The following is a 14,882-nucleotide window of genomic DNA, read 5'->3' as shown; positions in this document are numbered from 1 at the left end:
CTCGTTTCTGTCTCAGGCTCTTTATTTTCCCCCTCTCCTGCCTCCCGGCTCCCCTCCCTCCCGACTTTTCCTCCCCTGATTTCTTCCCCCTCCTGCTTTTCACCACCCTCAGTCTGGGAAAAGGGGAAGCGCCGCCGAGTGGGGGACCAGGACCCGACCAGGCCGTATCTCTAAGGGGGCGGGGGTGCGGAGCTGGGCAGAGGTACAGAAGATTTTCGTTCCATATGGAAGGAGACAACGACGGGATTTTGTTGGAGCAAGGTTCCCACAGGGATGCGGGTTCAGTTGGATAAACGTTGCCTGGGCCTGTGCTCTGCGGCGACAGAGCAAGTGCTGGGGGCTGAGACAAGACGGGAGCCCAGCAAGCTGAACCCGGCCCCAGGGCCTTGCACTCCTAGCCTGGTAATGAATCCCAGCCGTCCTGTCGCAGACCCCCGCCTCCTACCCCCACCGCAAGACTGTCCAGGGGCCGCGAACTTGTTTAACTGGGCAGGTAGAGGAGTTTGGAATCTACCCACCGTCCTAGACTTGCATCTGCGCTGGCCACCTCCCTTCGTTCGTGTGGCTCTGGGTATACTTGTTCATATCTAAATCGATAGACCTTTTATTACACCACCTTCCCTTGTGAGGCTTTCAAATGCTGACATTTCTATTCGGGAGGCTGAGGCAGGAAGATCTCTCGAGCCCAGGAGGTCGAGGCTGCAGTGAGCCGTGATCATACCACTGCACTCCAGCCTGGGCGACACAGGGAGATCCCATCTCTAAAACAGACAACAAAGAAGTTGACATCCAGTTGTCTGTCATTAACTCCACTTTACAGATGAAGAAACAGCAGAGGATCAGTAACTTGAGTCTGGTCACCGTCTGGGTTGGGCTGGGACAGCCCAGGGGTCCCAGCCTGGCCTAGGTTCCACTCCCATTCCATCCCTGCCAGGATGCAGTCCCAGACTTCCCCGGGAAGGAGGAGGGGGTTGGGATGCTCTGGGCAATAGGAGTTCTGTTTTCGTCCTCCCTCACCCTTCCCTGTCCCAGCGCCCCTTTCTGTCAGCTTCCTCTCCTGTAATTCCCTAATTGTCTTCTTTTTCTTCCATAGCTCTGCTTATCTTTATCCCTTGGCTAGTTTCCTCTATTTTCACTCCTCTTAGGACCTCTTCTCTTGTCGTTTCCCCTGCAGCAAGTTAAGAGAAGAATTTGTCACCCTCAGGGGGTCTGTAAGCCTGCCCCTGTGTTCTGGATTCTGTATCAGTGCCCCCACCCCAATCTCCTCCTGTGCCATCTCCCCTGCCCTGTTCCTCCCAAACTCTCATACTGCTCCCTCTACCACCATCCCCCACAACTGATCTTATACACAAATACTTCCCCGCTTCACCACCGGACAGCTGCCCATCTTAACCAAAACCTGTTCCCCCCACCACCTTCCATTCCCTGCCCTTCCTTTCCTCCCACCCAAGCTGCTGAGCTCTACAAGAGACTGGAGGCTCCTCACGCTGGAGTCCACTACATCCCACCCATCTTCAGGCTGCTTATCTTTCACTTTGCCCCTGTCCAGCCTCCCACCCGCTTCCTGAAGTTCCCATCTACTGCAGCCCGGAGCCTTACTTTCTGGAGAATAGCCGAATGCCTCCTAGGCTGATACAGCCTACCCTACCTGTTCTGGCTCTGGCCCCACATTAACGTTTTCCCTCCCTCCCTCCCTCTATCTCTGGAACAACCTGGCCCCAAATCCAGACTCTCCTATTTATTAGTGGTGAGCCCTGGGCCAATTATTTTGCCTCAGCTTGCGTATCTGTGAAATGGCAAGCATTATATGGGACCTCTGTGAGGAGTATATGAGCTAACATATGTGGTGCACTGGATCAATGTCAGACTCCAAAGAAGCACTCAGTACAAGATACTATCTCTGCCTTTGTCCATGCGGAGAACTTGGGAATCACCTCAAAGCCTCACTCTCTAATCCTCCACATCCAATCAGTGGCTCAGTGGTCCAGTGATGTAATCCTCAAGTCCATATCCTCTTCCTTTTGCTTCTTTGCTGGCTAACTTCATTCTTAAAACTCAGTTCATCTCCCTGGGAAGCCCTCCACCCCATTCTTTCATAGCATTCACCTGCGCGATGGGGTTGTGTGTGTCTCCTTCTGTCCCCCTCACCAGGCCATGACTCCCTGCTCCCTCTAGCTGGGAAGCTGCTGTGTACATCTTGCCACCAGCACAAGCCAGGCAATGTTTCTCCAACAGAGCTCTTGTGAGAATTTGGACCAGCCACACCCCCAGGCATCTCTCTTTCACCTTTCACCTCTTTCTTTCCTATTCAGCCTGACTTGATCTTTATGTCTCCTTGCCTTACAAAGAGTTTTCTGTCCTCATGTGTCTTCTTCACCACAAAACTTCTTGAATGATTTTTAGTCTCTCTCCAACTCTCTCACTTGCCCTCTACCCAAGCCTTTGCAACCAGACTTGGATGCCCATTGTATTAGGAAAATGGCTTTTGCAAAAGCTCCAAACATTTCATTATGGTGTTAGGACAAGGGCAGGCAACATGTGCTTATGGAGAGCACAATAAGTTCAACCTCAGGGAGTTATTGAGACCTAATGAGTTATAATCTCCACCTGATGAACTTAGAGCAGTGCCTGGAACATAGTAGGCTTTTGATAAATATTAACTGCTATTATTTAATAGAGGCATGCTAGGAGCCAAATGTGGTTATGCGGTGCTTGAGAAGTGGATGGCCCAAATAGAGATGTTCTGTAAATGTGAATACCCACTGCATTTAGTGTTAAACAGGCTTAGTGCTAAAATATTTATTAATATTTTTCTATCAATTACACATAATAATGGATATATTGAGTAAAATAAAATATCTTAAGAATATTATTTTATCTGTTTCTTTCTACTTTTTAAACGTGGCCACCAGAACATTTAAAATTACATGTGTGTCTCACATTATATTTCTGTTGGACAGAGTTATAAAAATACAGATGATCCAAAAGGGGGGAGTGAAGAGAAAACACAGATCTTGTAATTGTCAAATCCTACTACCCAGAAACAAACATCGTGAAATTCTGATAGTATATCCTTCCAGTTCTTTCTATATGTGCCTCCCTTTAAAAAAAGGATCATACTGTACATAGTATTGTAACTTCTTTATCTTTATAACCAATCAAAGCATCTTTGCCTCTCATTAAATATTCTTTATTGTTGGACATTTATACAGTTTACAGATTTTCACTGTTGTAACAAAATTTCAACAAACAGCTCCATAGCTGTATCTTACTGCATGTTTGTGTTTCTTCTCTACATATTTCTAGCTGTGTAATTTCCAGATATGCAATATTTTCATTCATTTGATTCATTGTCACTAGTTTGGCCTCTGGAAATGTTATATATAGTTATTCTTCCACAGGCTGACTTTAAGAATCTCTCTTCATCCTCTGAAATGTTCATTAGGACACCTTTTTTCCAAATTTGAGTCTTTTTTAGTCACAGTTGTTTATAGGCTCCTCAGCATCTGAGTACCTTCAACCCCCTTTTCTTTTGGAAACTCTCTTCTCTTTATTTTCTGAACAAGATACTTGCCTGGATCTGCAAACTCCCTCATTCCATGTATCATGCCATTTATTCTATCTATCTATCTATCTATCTATCTATCTATCTATCTATCTATTATCTATCATTATCTATTTACACAGTTTCAACCAATACTATAATGCAGACCCCAGCAGGTTTGTAATGCCAGTCCTGTATTTTTCTCCAGATCAAGTCACTGATTTTCAAATGCTTGTGAGAAGCTTTCTGGAGGTGTCCTACAGGCCCCCTAGACACTCACCATACCCCCAAACTACGGTCAACATCATTCCCCCCAAATCTGTGCCTCTCTCTGGCTTCTCTCTTCTGATAGATAGTGACTGCCCCTTTCTGCAGGACACCCAGGCTTAGCAGCTAAGAGGCATCTGTGATATCTCCTCTCTCTCAGTCATTGCTCTGCACATCCAGTCAGTCTTCGCATTTTTTCATTTCTTTCTGTTCTCCTTGCCTCTAATTTTTGTTAACTTTTCCCAGTGATTCTCTTATGATAGCCATTTGTGATCTCTCTTCTCTACAATTCATCTTACACATGGCTGGCTACCAGATTTCTACAATACAACTCTAACCTGCTAAAAGTTTTTCAGACAACTATGGGACCCAGGGTGGTTTTTTTTTTTTTTTTTTTTAACCTCTCTGTGACTCAGTTTTTCATCAGCAATCTGGAAATAATAAGACCTACTCTGGAGAGTTAAGAGAATTAGAATGAGGTGATTCATGCATAGCTCTTAGCACATAGTAAGCACTCAGTAAACATTAACTATTAGTGTCACTGTTCCAATAAAGTTCAAACTCCTAAGCTTGGCGTTCAAGGCTCTCCATGAGCAAGTCGTACCTGTCTAGCCTCATGTCTTCTGCTCACCTTTGGGTAGCCTGCCCTTTGACAATACTGCCACCAGCCAGAGCATTCATCCAGGGACGCTGTGCTCCCTGTGCCTCTCTGTGCTTGTCCTGTACCTTCGCTTTGCTCAAAAACATTACTCCAAGCCAGGTTCAATGGCTCACACCTATAATCTCAGCATTTTTGGAGGCTATGGCAGAAAGACTGCTTGAGGCCAGGAGTTCAAGACCAGCCTGGGTAACATAGTGAGACCCTGTCTCTACAAAAAATTAAAAATATTTAGCCAGGTGTGGTAGTGCATGCCTGTACTCCCAGCTACTCTGGAGGCTGAGGTGGGAGAATCACTTGAGACTAAAAGTTCGAGCCTGCAGTCAGCCATGATCACACCACTACACTCCAGCCTGGGTGACAGAGTGAGACCCTGTTTCAAAAAAGAAAAAAAAAAATTTACTCCAGAGCCTGTATCAGTCCAACTTCTGAGAGGAGGAAAATTGTCAATAGCGCACATAGTCAACTATTTAGAATGCCAGCTTCATGAGAACGTCTATTTTGTTCACTGCTGTGTTTCCAACACAACACTGTTGTCTGGCATATAATAAGTGCTCATTAAAGATTTGTTGACTGATTATAAAAATGTGAGAAACATGACTCAAGGTTCTATTTGTTCTGAGATATGTAAAAATGCAAGTTTTCATCATAATAGGACGTAAAGAATATACAGTCCTTGCCCTGTAGGGTTTGCCACACCTCCCAAAATAGGTGGAATTCTTGCCTGACCCTCAAGGTGGGCTTCCCATCCTAGGTCCCATATTGGAAGAATATACTTCTTGCAGAGCTTCTGTCTGCTGGGAAAGAAACCCCAGACACTTTGAACTAGGAGCCTGCCCAATAATTGGCTAAACTCTTGAGTGGGAAGGACTGTAAATTCAAAGTTTCAAGTATGACTCTATTACATAAAATGTGTGAACTTGGAGCAAATATCCCTTCCTTCTAAAAAAAAAAAAAAAAAACCCACTTCAATGGATGCCTTGTAAATGCAAAGATAAAGCACTTCAATGGATGCCTCATTTTTGCAAAGATAAACCAAAGACTTAATTCTTTAGTGGAATCTATTAGAGACCACAAGCTCAAGTGTTCTGCATAATGTATAAATGTCTCCTCCATAACAGGATGTCATTTTTGCAGGTTAATTTAACTTAAGGAAATGTTTCTTTTCAACATTTGGGTCTAGTCTGCTCTGTCCCTGAAAATTACGGTTCCTTCTTGGGAGTATATATGCATTCTGATTCAAATTGTTCTCCATAGAACTGGAAAATGAAAGGCAGGGAGGCCCATATTTTCATCTCCCACTGGTACAGGACTTTTCTTTTTTTCTTTTTTTTTCTTTTTTTTTTTTTTCTTTTTTTTTTTTTTTTTGAGACAGGGTCTTACTCTGTCACCTAGGCTAGAGTGCAGTGATGCAATCATAGCTTACTGTAGCCTTGAACTCCTGGGCTCAAGCAATCCTCCTGGCTCAGCCTCCCAAGTAGCTGGGACTACAGGTCTTTGCCACCACACCCAGCTAATTTGGTAGAGAGTGTTTTGACCTGAATTGCCAAAGCCCACCCTGAGCTATTCTGCTGAATGCTCACTCAGAATTTCAGTTTAGAAGGAATTTTTGGACTTTGGGAAACGTGCTTGCATCAGATGATTATGTAGTAGGAGATTGGCTCAATGGGGCTCCAGGCAAGCTTAACCCCTAGGAGTTCTGGAATGGGCACCCTGACTCTTGGGCATAAATGGGAGGTGAATGAGAACAGGTGAGATTTGGGCTGGAGCTGGGAGATGGCTTCATCTTCCTAAAACTAGAGGGGCTGGACCTATGGAGAGAGGAAGTGTGATTTTGCTATTACATGGATGGGACTATCAAGTAGCACACATATGGGCCATGAAATGCAATGAAAAAGGGGGCCATTTGGTATAGCTCAATGTCAAGACACTTCAGTAGGCCCATCCCTACCTATTTTGTTGTTCTGCTGGCCTACTGACCTGCCTACCTCCCCAACTGCCCAGAAATTTATTTGTTCATATCTGGATCTGAACAGCTTTGTATTACACAGCACACACATTTCATATCTTTTCTGAGTTGTTGAATAATTTGGCCAGGGTCATTTGTGGACTCTTTGTGAGTGTAATTATCTGAATATGATATCATATTGTTTCTAATAATACGGTATACTAGAGGTCCAGAGAGCCTTCCCAGTACAGAACATCTAAGAAGTTGTTTTATTTTGACTTTTTATTATAAACATTTCCAAACATACACAAAGGTAGACAAAATAGTATAATGAACACCCACACACCCTGTAACCTAGATTTTACAATTATTAACATTTTTCCATTTTGATTCATCCTTTTTTCTCTGGAGTATTTTATTTATTTAACAGAAATAGGGTCTCGCTCTGTCACCCGGGCTAGAGTGCTGTGGCACAATCATGGCTCACTGCCTCCTCAAACTCCTAGGCTCAGCCTCCCAAGTAGCTAGCTGGGACTACTGGTATACCACTGCATTGAGCTAATTTTATTATTATTATTTGGAGAGATGGGGGGTCTCACCATGTTGTCCAGGCTAGTCTTGAACTTCTTACCTCAAGCAGTCCTCCCATCTTGGCCTCCCAAAGTGCTGGGATTACAGGCATGAGCCACTGTGCCTGCCTTGAAGTATTTTCAAGTAAATTATAGCCATCATGATGTTTCAGTCATAAATATCTCACTATGAATCTCTATTGGGAATTTTTTTTAAAAAAGGAAACTTTTATTATGTGAAATTTTAAACATGTTTTGTAGAGAGAACAATATAACAAACCTCCATATATTTACCGTTCAACATTAGTTAATAATATTTTGCTAGTCTTAAAAATATCTTTTAGAATGATGGTTGAACTGGTACAAAAGTAAAGAAAAATCCCCAGTTTCCCAGAGATTGTAGAAAGCTTGAACTGAGACAAGGAAATGGGTTCTGAAGCTACAGTGTGTGTTGGAATAAACTTCAATTCCCTGGTAGCCCAGAGCTTGGGTTTTAGAGGACTCCAAGTGAGAGGAATAACACTTGGGATTCATCCAAGGCAGGAAATCAGATCAAAGATTCCCGAAAGGTGACATCCTTATTGAGTGAATGAGAAAAAATTTCATCCCAACAAAGGGAGGTGGTGGGCATATGTGCCTGGCTCAGCTTTGGCTCTGTGTAGAGGGGAAAAATAGAAAACATGTTTTCCTCAGAGTTTCTAACCACGGCCCCATTCTCACTTGGATGTGGGACCAAACATTTTAGGAGGCCCTAAAAGACCCCAGGCTGAAAATTTAGTATATCTTGGCAGAAGAAAATAAGTGTATTTATTCCTCTTCTAGAGGAATAGATTTGATAGCCAAACGATTCCCCCAGATAAAGTCGCAAGAAAGATAAACTCATAATCAAAAGTCATCAAATATACGGAAAATAAACTATCACAAACTGCAGAATGAGACCTGCAAAAAGACCACCTATGGGCCAGGCACGGTGGCTCACGCCTGTAATCCCAGCACTTTGGGAGGCTGAGGCGGGCGGATCATGAGGTCAGGAGATCAAGACCATCCTGACAAACATGGTGAAACCCCATCTCTACTAAAAATACAAAAAACAAACAAACAAACAAAAATAGCCGGGCGTGGTGGTGGGTGCCTGTAGTCCCAGCTACTCGGGAGGCTGAGGCAGGAGAATGGCGTGAACCCGGGAGGCGCAGCTTGCAGTGAGTGGAGATCATGCCACTGCATTCCAGCCTACGAGATAGAGCAAGACTGCCTCAAAAAAGAAAAAAATAAAAAGACCACCTATGTTAGAATTATCAAATATAGACTATAAAATAATTATGTTTAATATGTCACAAAATGAAAGATGGTATTTAAAAGAAACTAAATAACACCTTGCTTAAGAGTGCAAAATGGTACAATTCTGGAAAGTTACTTGGCAGTTTGAAATAAAGTTAAACATATAAACACTCAGCCATTCTACCCCTAGATATATGTGCAAGAGAAAAGAATGCATATGTCGGCTGGGCACGGTGGCTTTGGGAGGCCGAGGCAGGTGGATCACCTGAGGTTAGGAGTGCTAGACCAGCCTGGCCAACATGGTGAAATGCCGTCTCAACTAAAAATACAAAAATAACCCGGGCGTGGTGGCAGGTGCCTGTAATCCCAGCTACTCGGGGGACCGAGGCAGGAGAATCACTTGAACCTGGGAGGTGGAGGTTGCAGTGAACCAAGATTGCACCATTGCACTCCAGCCTGGAGGACAAGAGCGAGAAAAAAAAAAAGCAAATGTCTACAAGTGATTGTTCCCAATCACCAAAAACTTGAAACAATCCATATTCCCATAAACAGCAGGATAAATAAATTGCTAGATTCATACAGTGAAATGCAGCAAAAAGTAAAACAAAAACAAAACCCAACTATTGATTCACGCAACAACATGGAAAAATCTTAAATACATTAATAGGTAAAATAAACTAGACAGAAAAATGTATATGCTGTAAGATTCCATTTATATGGTACCTTAGAACATGCAAAATTAATCTATGTTGATAAAAGTCAGAATAGCAGGTCAGGTGCTCATGCCTGTTATCTCAGCACTTTGGGAGGCTGAGGCAGCAGGATCCTTGAGCCCAGGAGTTTGAGGCCAGCCTGGCCAACATAGGGAGACTCTCTCTACCCCACCGCAAAAAAAAAAAAAAAAAAAAAAAAGTCAAGTTTAGTGGCACACGCTTGTGGTCCCAGCTACTTGGAAGGCTGAGGCAGGATTGCCTGAGCCCAGGAGGTCGCTGCTGTAGGGAGCCATGATTGTGCCACTGCACTCCATCCTGGGCAACAGAGTGAGATCCTGTCTCAAAAAAAAAAAGGAAGAAAAGCAGTTATCTCTGATGAATTATTGACTAGAAAGTGGCACAGTGGAATGTTCCGAGGTCCTGGAAATGTTTATATTTTAACCTGGTGCTTACATGGATGTACACATAGGGGAAAATTAATCAAGATATACACTTCAGATTCGTGCATCTTACAGAATGTTAATTACAGCTCAGTGTAAACAGAGAACCCAGCTGATTTGGAAAAGTACCAAAGAGAAATAAAAGTTATAGTAACTGAAATTAGAAACTCAATAAGGAATTAGCAGATTAGATGTAGCAGAAGAGAGAATTCATGAACTAGAAATCAGAAGAGCTGAGGAAATGCAGCACAGAGAGAGGCAAAGCTGCAGAGTACATCAAGAGGTTATAAGAGATGGAGGGTTGTGTCCAAAGGATTATCGTGAATCTAACTAGGGTTCTAGAAGTAGAAAATAGAGCGACTCAGGGAGAGGCTTCCTTTGAAGAGCTAATGGCTAAGAATTTTTTTAAAAATTGATAAGCCAATTGCTATGGTATGAATGTTTGTTGCCTTCAAAACTCATGTTGAAATTTAATCTCCAAAGTGGCAGTATGAAAGGGTAGGGCCTTTAAGACATGGTAGGTCATAAGGGCTTTGTCCTCATGAGTAGACTAATCCATTAATGGAGTAATGGGTTAACGAGTTATCATGGGAGTGAGACTGGTGGCTTTATAAGAAGAGAAAGAGAGATCTGAGCTAGCATCTCGGCTTCCTCTCCACGTGATACCCTGTGCTGCCTTGGGACTCAGCGGAGAGTCTCCACCACTAAAAAGACTCTCACCAAATGTGGTCTCTCAACCTTGGACTTCTCAGCCTCCATAACTATAAGAAATAAATTTATTTTCTTTATAAATTACCTAGTTTCAGGTATTCCATTATAAGCCACAGAAAATTGACTAAGACACCAATCCTTGAAATAAGAAAGCCCATTGAAATCCAATAAGATAGACCAATCTACATATAGGCAATGTAATTGTAGAGTGCTTAAGCAAAAGGGATTTAAAATGTAGCCAGAGAGAGGCCAGGCGTGGTGGCTCACTCCTGTAATCTCAGCACTTTGGGAGGCCGAGGCAGGCAGAGGCCAGGAGTTCAAGACCAGCCTGGGCAACATGGTGAAACCCCATATTTACTAAAAATACAAAAATTAGACAGGCATGGTGGTGCATGCCTGTAGTCCCAGGTACTCGGGAGCCTGAGGCAGGAGAATTGTTTGAACCTGGGGGCCAGATGTTGCAGTGAGCCGAGATCGTGCCACTGCACTCCAGCCTGGGTGACAGAATGAGAACCTGTCTAAAAGAAAGAAAGAGAGAGAGAGAGAGAAAGGAAAGAAGGAAAGAAGGAAGGAAGGAAGTAAAATGTAGCCAGAGAGAAAATATAGATTACTAGAAAGTGACAATTGGACTGACAACCGACTCTCAGCAGTGGATGCCAGGAGAGAGTGGGATATATCTTCAAAGCACTAAGAGAAAATAACTTACAACCTAGAATTGTATTTCTGGCAAAAATTGTCTTTCAAAATAAGGGTGAAATAAAGACATTTTCAAACAAATCAAAAATGAAAATTTCTACCAACTGACACTCATTAAAGGAATTTTAGGCAGAAGGAAAATTATTGTAGAAGAAAAGTCTGAGGTGAAAGGATGAATAGTGAGTAAAGTTAATACAATATAAATAAATATTGACTATATAAAACAGTAATGTCCTTGTATAATTTGTGGGACTAAAAAAACAGAATAAGTATTGAACAACAACAGCATCTAAGTTGGTGTAGTGTGTTGATCAAAGTTAAAGTACATTTGGATCGTACATTTTTCTAAAGGATAGTAAAGATGATGATTAACTTTAGATTTGGAGAAATGAAATATGCCATCTAAGGAATAGAAGTGGGCTACTACTTCCAAATTAGTAAAAGAGAAAAAAATAGAATTTAAAAAACTAGGACAAAAGATCATTAAATAGCAATAAAACAGTTTCTTAACAAAAACGATAGTCTGTAGAAAAGCCTTAAATCCATGGTTTCTAGGCTATAGCAGGAGTATGCCACTAGGCTGAAAGAGCCTTGCTTTGGGACATTAATCTTGTTAGAAAATAACTGAGAAAACATGGAAAGTGTCTTAACAAGAAGTGTTAGAGAATCTGTCATTGGCATTCTCTTCTTGTAGATGGAACACAATCACTGAGCAATTCTAAATAAATACTTAAATCACAGGAATCTAAAAAGTGATGTCAAAACAAAGGTTTGAGTTTCTATTTTTCACAAAAATTTCCAAGAGTTTATCATCAAATTATGATGCCAATAGTAATAGTGAGGAGTAGTCAAATATTTCATCATCAAGAGGAAATCAGAACTGACATAAGGGTGGGTAGAGGGAGTAACACATTTTAAGCCAAGACTCTGCACACGGTTTGAAATTGGAAAGGAAGGAATGGGCCTTCTCACCCCCAAACTACCTTTAAAGTATAAAAAGTTCAAGACAAATGAAAACATTTTTTAAAATATCTGAGTAATTGGATTTTTCATGGATAGAACACAGCATTATAAAAGACATGCAATTCTGTTACCCATTCTAGTTGTTCTGCTAAAACAGTTCAGGAATGAAAGAACAATCATAAGTTGAAAAAATTTCTGGAAGTTTTCAGAACACCAGAAAAAATATATAATTCACTTATATTTGATGTAGTTGTATAGTAAGCATATACTTTTTGGTGACATACACTGTCTTTTGTAAAGTATTACCTGGCTAACTAAAACCTAATGAGGAAAGTAGGATGTTTTTGAAGTTGAAGATATTTTATTTCTGGGAAAATTGTGTCTGCCATGGGCATAGGGAATCTAACTTGCAAATGAAGGCAAGTGTTTTGAGTTTGAAATAAAAAAGAGAACTTTATAACTAATTTAAGTTGGTGTCTACAGATTGTGCAAACTTGTTGTGAAACGTAGGCAAGTTGCTTAACCTTTCAGTGCTACTTTCTTTACCTGAAAAATGAGAATAAATCATAAAACCTACCTTAGAGTTTTTTGGAAGGATCCAATGAGTGTACATATGTAAAACACTTAGAATAGTAATAGTGTCTGGCACATAGCAAGTATTTAGAACTATTAATGAAATAATATACGTGGGCATTGTTTCCATAAACCACTCATAAGCTACAACGAGACCGCTGAGGGTATAATGGTGCCTAGCTCTCAACCTGTGCAAGCTCCCTGCAGAAAACGTCCAAGGCCATCTTAATTAAACAGCCCTTCACAGGTGCTATGATGTGTTAGTCTGTTTTTGTGTTGCTATAAAGAAATACCTGGGACTGGGTAATTTATGAAGAAAAAAGGTTTATTTGGCTCATGGTTCTGCAGGCTGTGCGTGCCCGGCTCCAGCATCTGCTCCATTTCTGGTGAGACTTCAGGGACCCTTCACTAATGGAGGATGTCAAAGTGGGAGGAGGCGTGTCACATGGTGAGAGGGGGAGTATGGGGTGAGGGGAGGTCCTAGACTCTTTCAAACAACTGGAACTCAGAGTAAAAACTCACTCATTGCCGAGAGGAGGGAACCTAGCCATTCATGAGGGATCTACCCCTATGATTCAATATCTCCACCAAGCCCCATGTCCAACACTGGGGATCACAATTCAACAGAGATTTGGAAGGGACACGCATTCAAACCATATCACATGGGTATGGATAATATCACTAGTAGGCTGTCACACCCAATTATTATGGAAGCTGATTTTAATAAAATGTATGGCTGTGTCTACACTGGAGCTGCTGACACAAGTGAAAGATTTAATGTGTTGCCACAACATTTATGGAAGATGAGCCAAGAGCTTTGTACACACATTGTCATGTACATCTTGGGGATTTATTGGTGTTGAGATTTGTCGGGATATGAAAGAACTCTGAAGTGATCTCAGTACTGTCAATTATTTGTATGACACTATTCATGCATCTCTGGAAAGCTGGCAAATTTTCAAAACATTTGTAAGTGGAGTGAAGGGATACTGGAAACTCCAGGATTGTTGAAAATGTGTGGATTATTGGTCATGATTGAGGGGTTTCTGCAGATTATTCAAACATGGAAAGATCTGTCAAGCTATTTTTTGAAATGTACAGGTGGTTGGTGCAGTGAGGTCTTGGCTGACTTTGGTGTTCAAATTTGAATTCACCTTTTGTTTATAAATTTTAACAAAATTTAAACAATGGGCTAAGTATTATAGGCACTGTTTTTCTAAGTAGCTTCTAAGTGAAACTATAGACATTGTTCTCTTTCCCATCAAAGGTTAAATCAGTATTTCACGGTTTGCCATCTGAGAGAAGCAATAAATATTTTTAAGCCATTTGAGACAGAACAGAGAAATTATGCCAATGAGTAATCCCCAAAGGTTTCAAAGTAGAAAAAAAAATTCTTTTAAGAAAGAAAAAAGTTTCCTCTACTACCTCAGAAAAACAATTTAGTATAAATGTTTATTTCCAATAAATAGTGGTCATATTACTAAACTTATGTTTTTCAAAAACCATGAATGGCAAAATGAAAGAAATTTCAGCAACACTTTCTCATGGGACAGTATATTAAATGATAAGTAATTAGATACATGCAAAAATTTTCAGTGTCCCTGCCTGCTATGCCCACACCTCCACACACCCCGTACTGGTTCTGGGTGAACCCCATGGCCTTCCTTCTGGTCACAGCCGATTGCATCAGGGTGGTCCCCTTGGACTTATCGCTGAACTTGATTTGGGGCTAGGCTCAGGCTCAATGAGGTTCTCTCTCAGGGATTGGAACTAAGGGCCCCAAAGTGGGGGGATATTTAGTAATGGGCAGGGGTAGAGTGAGTGTGGCAAAGCAGGGAGGTGGGACAGTGCCTGGAGCTTGTAAGGGCTGCACCTCAGTGTGAGCCCAGGAGAGCAGTCCCTGTAGAGAGGCCCTCCTGGCTTCAATCCTCATGCCCCCACCCCAAAGGCCTGTTGTATTCCAGGTCAAGAGCACCTCCTTTAACATGAAACTGCTCTACCCATGTCTATCTCCCCCGAGCAGCTCTTAAGACGTTGAGAGCAGTGCTTATGTCTGTTATCTCACTCCCCTCTACAGCAGATGGTCTCCAGGCACACTAGGAAATGGGTTGATTAGGTTAAGAGGACAGTCAGGAAATCCGGCCAGCTGAAGGATGTGATGAGTGTGGAAAGCACTGCAGGAGGGGACTCTCAACTGGATCCCCTGCATGGTGGCCGTCAGTGGCGGGGAGAGGGCTGGAGAAGTCTCAGACGCCTGCTGTTAGAACAGGGGCCTGATAATGTAGACACTTGCCCCCAGGAGAGCGGCTCCATGTAAGCCCCTCTGCTTCAAAGGCATCTGTTATCTGGTCTCACCCACCTCTCTCTAACAGACTGCAAACCACCAGACTAGCTGGAATCCTCATTCCCACCCTGTGCCCCTTCCCCACTCAGTGCTTTTGCTCACAAGGTTTTGGCCAGCTAGCGTACCTTCTTTCTCCCCACCAATGCCAACCCTGCTCAACCTTCAAGGCGTGTTTTAG

The sequence above is a fragment of the Trachypithecus francoisi genome, unplaced genomic scaffold (assembly GCF_009764315.1).
Source record: "Trachypithecus francoisi isolate TF-2019V2 unplaced genomic scaffold, Tfra_2.0 Lachesis_group17, whole genome shotgun sequence".
Taxonomy (NCBI): domain Eukaryota; kingdom Metazoa; phylum Chordata; class Mammalia; order Primates; family Cercopithecidae; genus Trachypithecus; species Trachypithecus francoisi.
The sequence above is the reverse complement of the archived record's forward strand: the minus strand, read 5'-3'. Positions refer to the sequence as shown.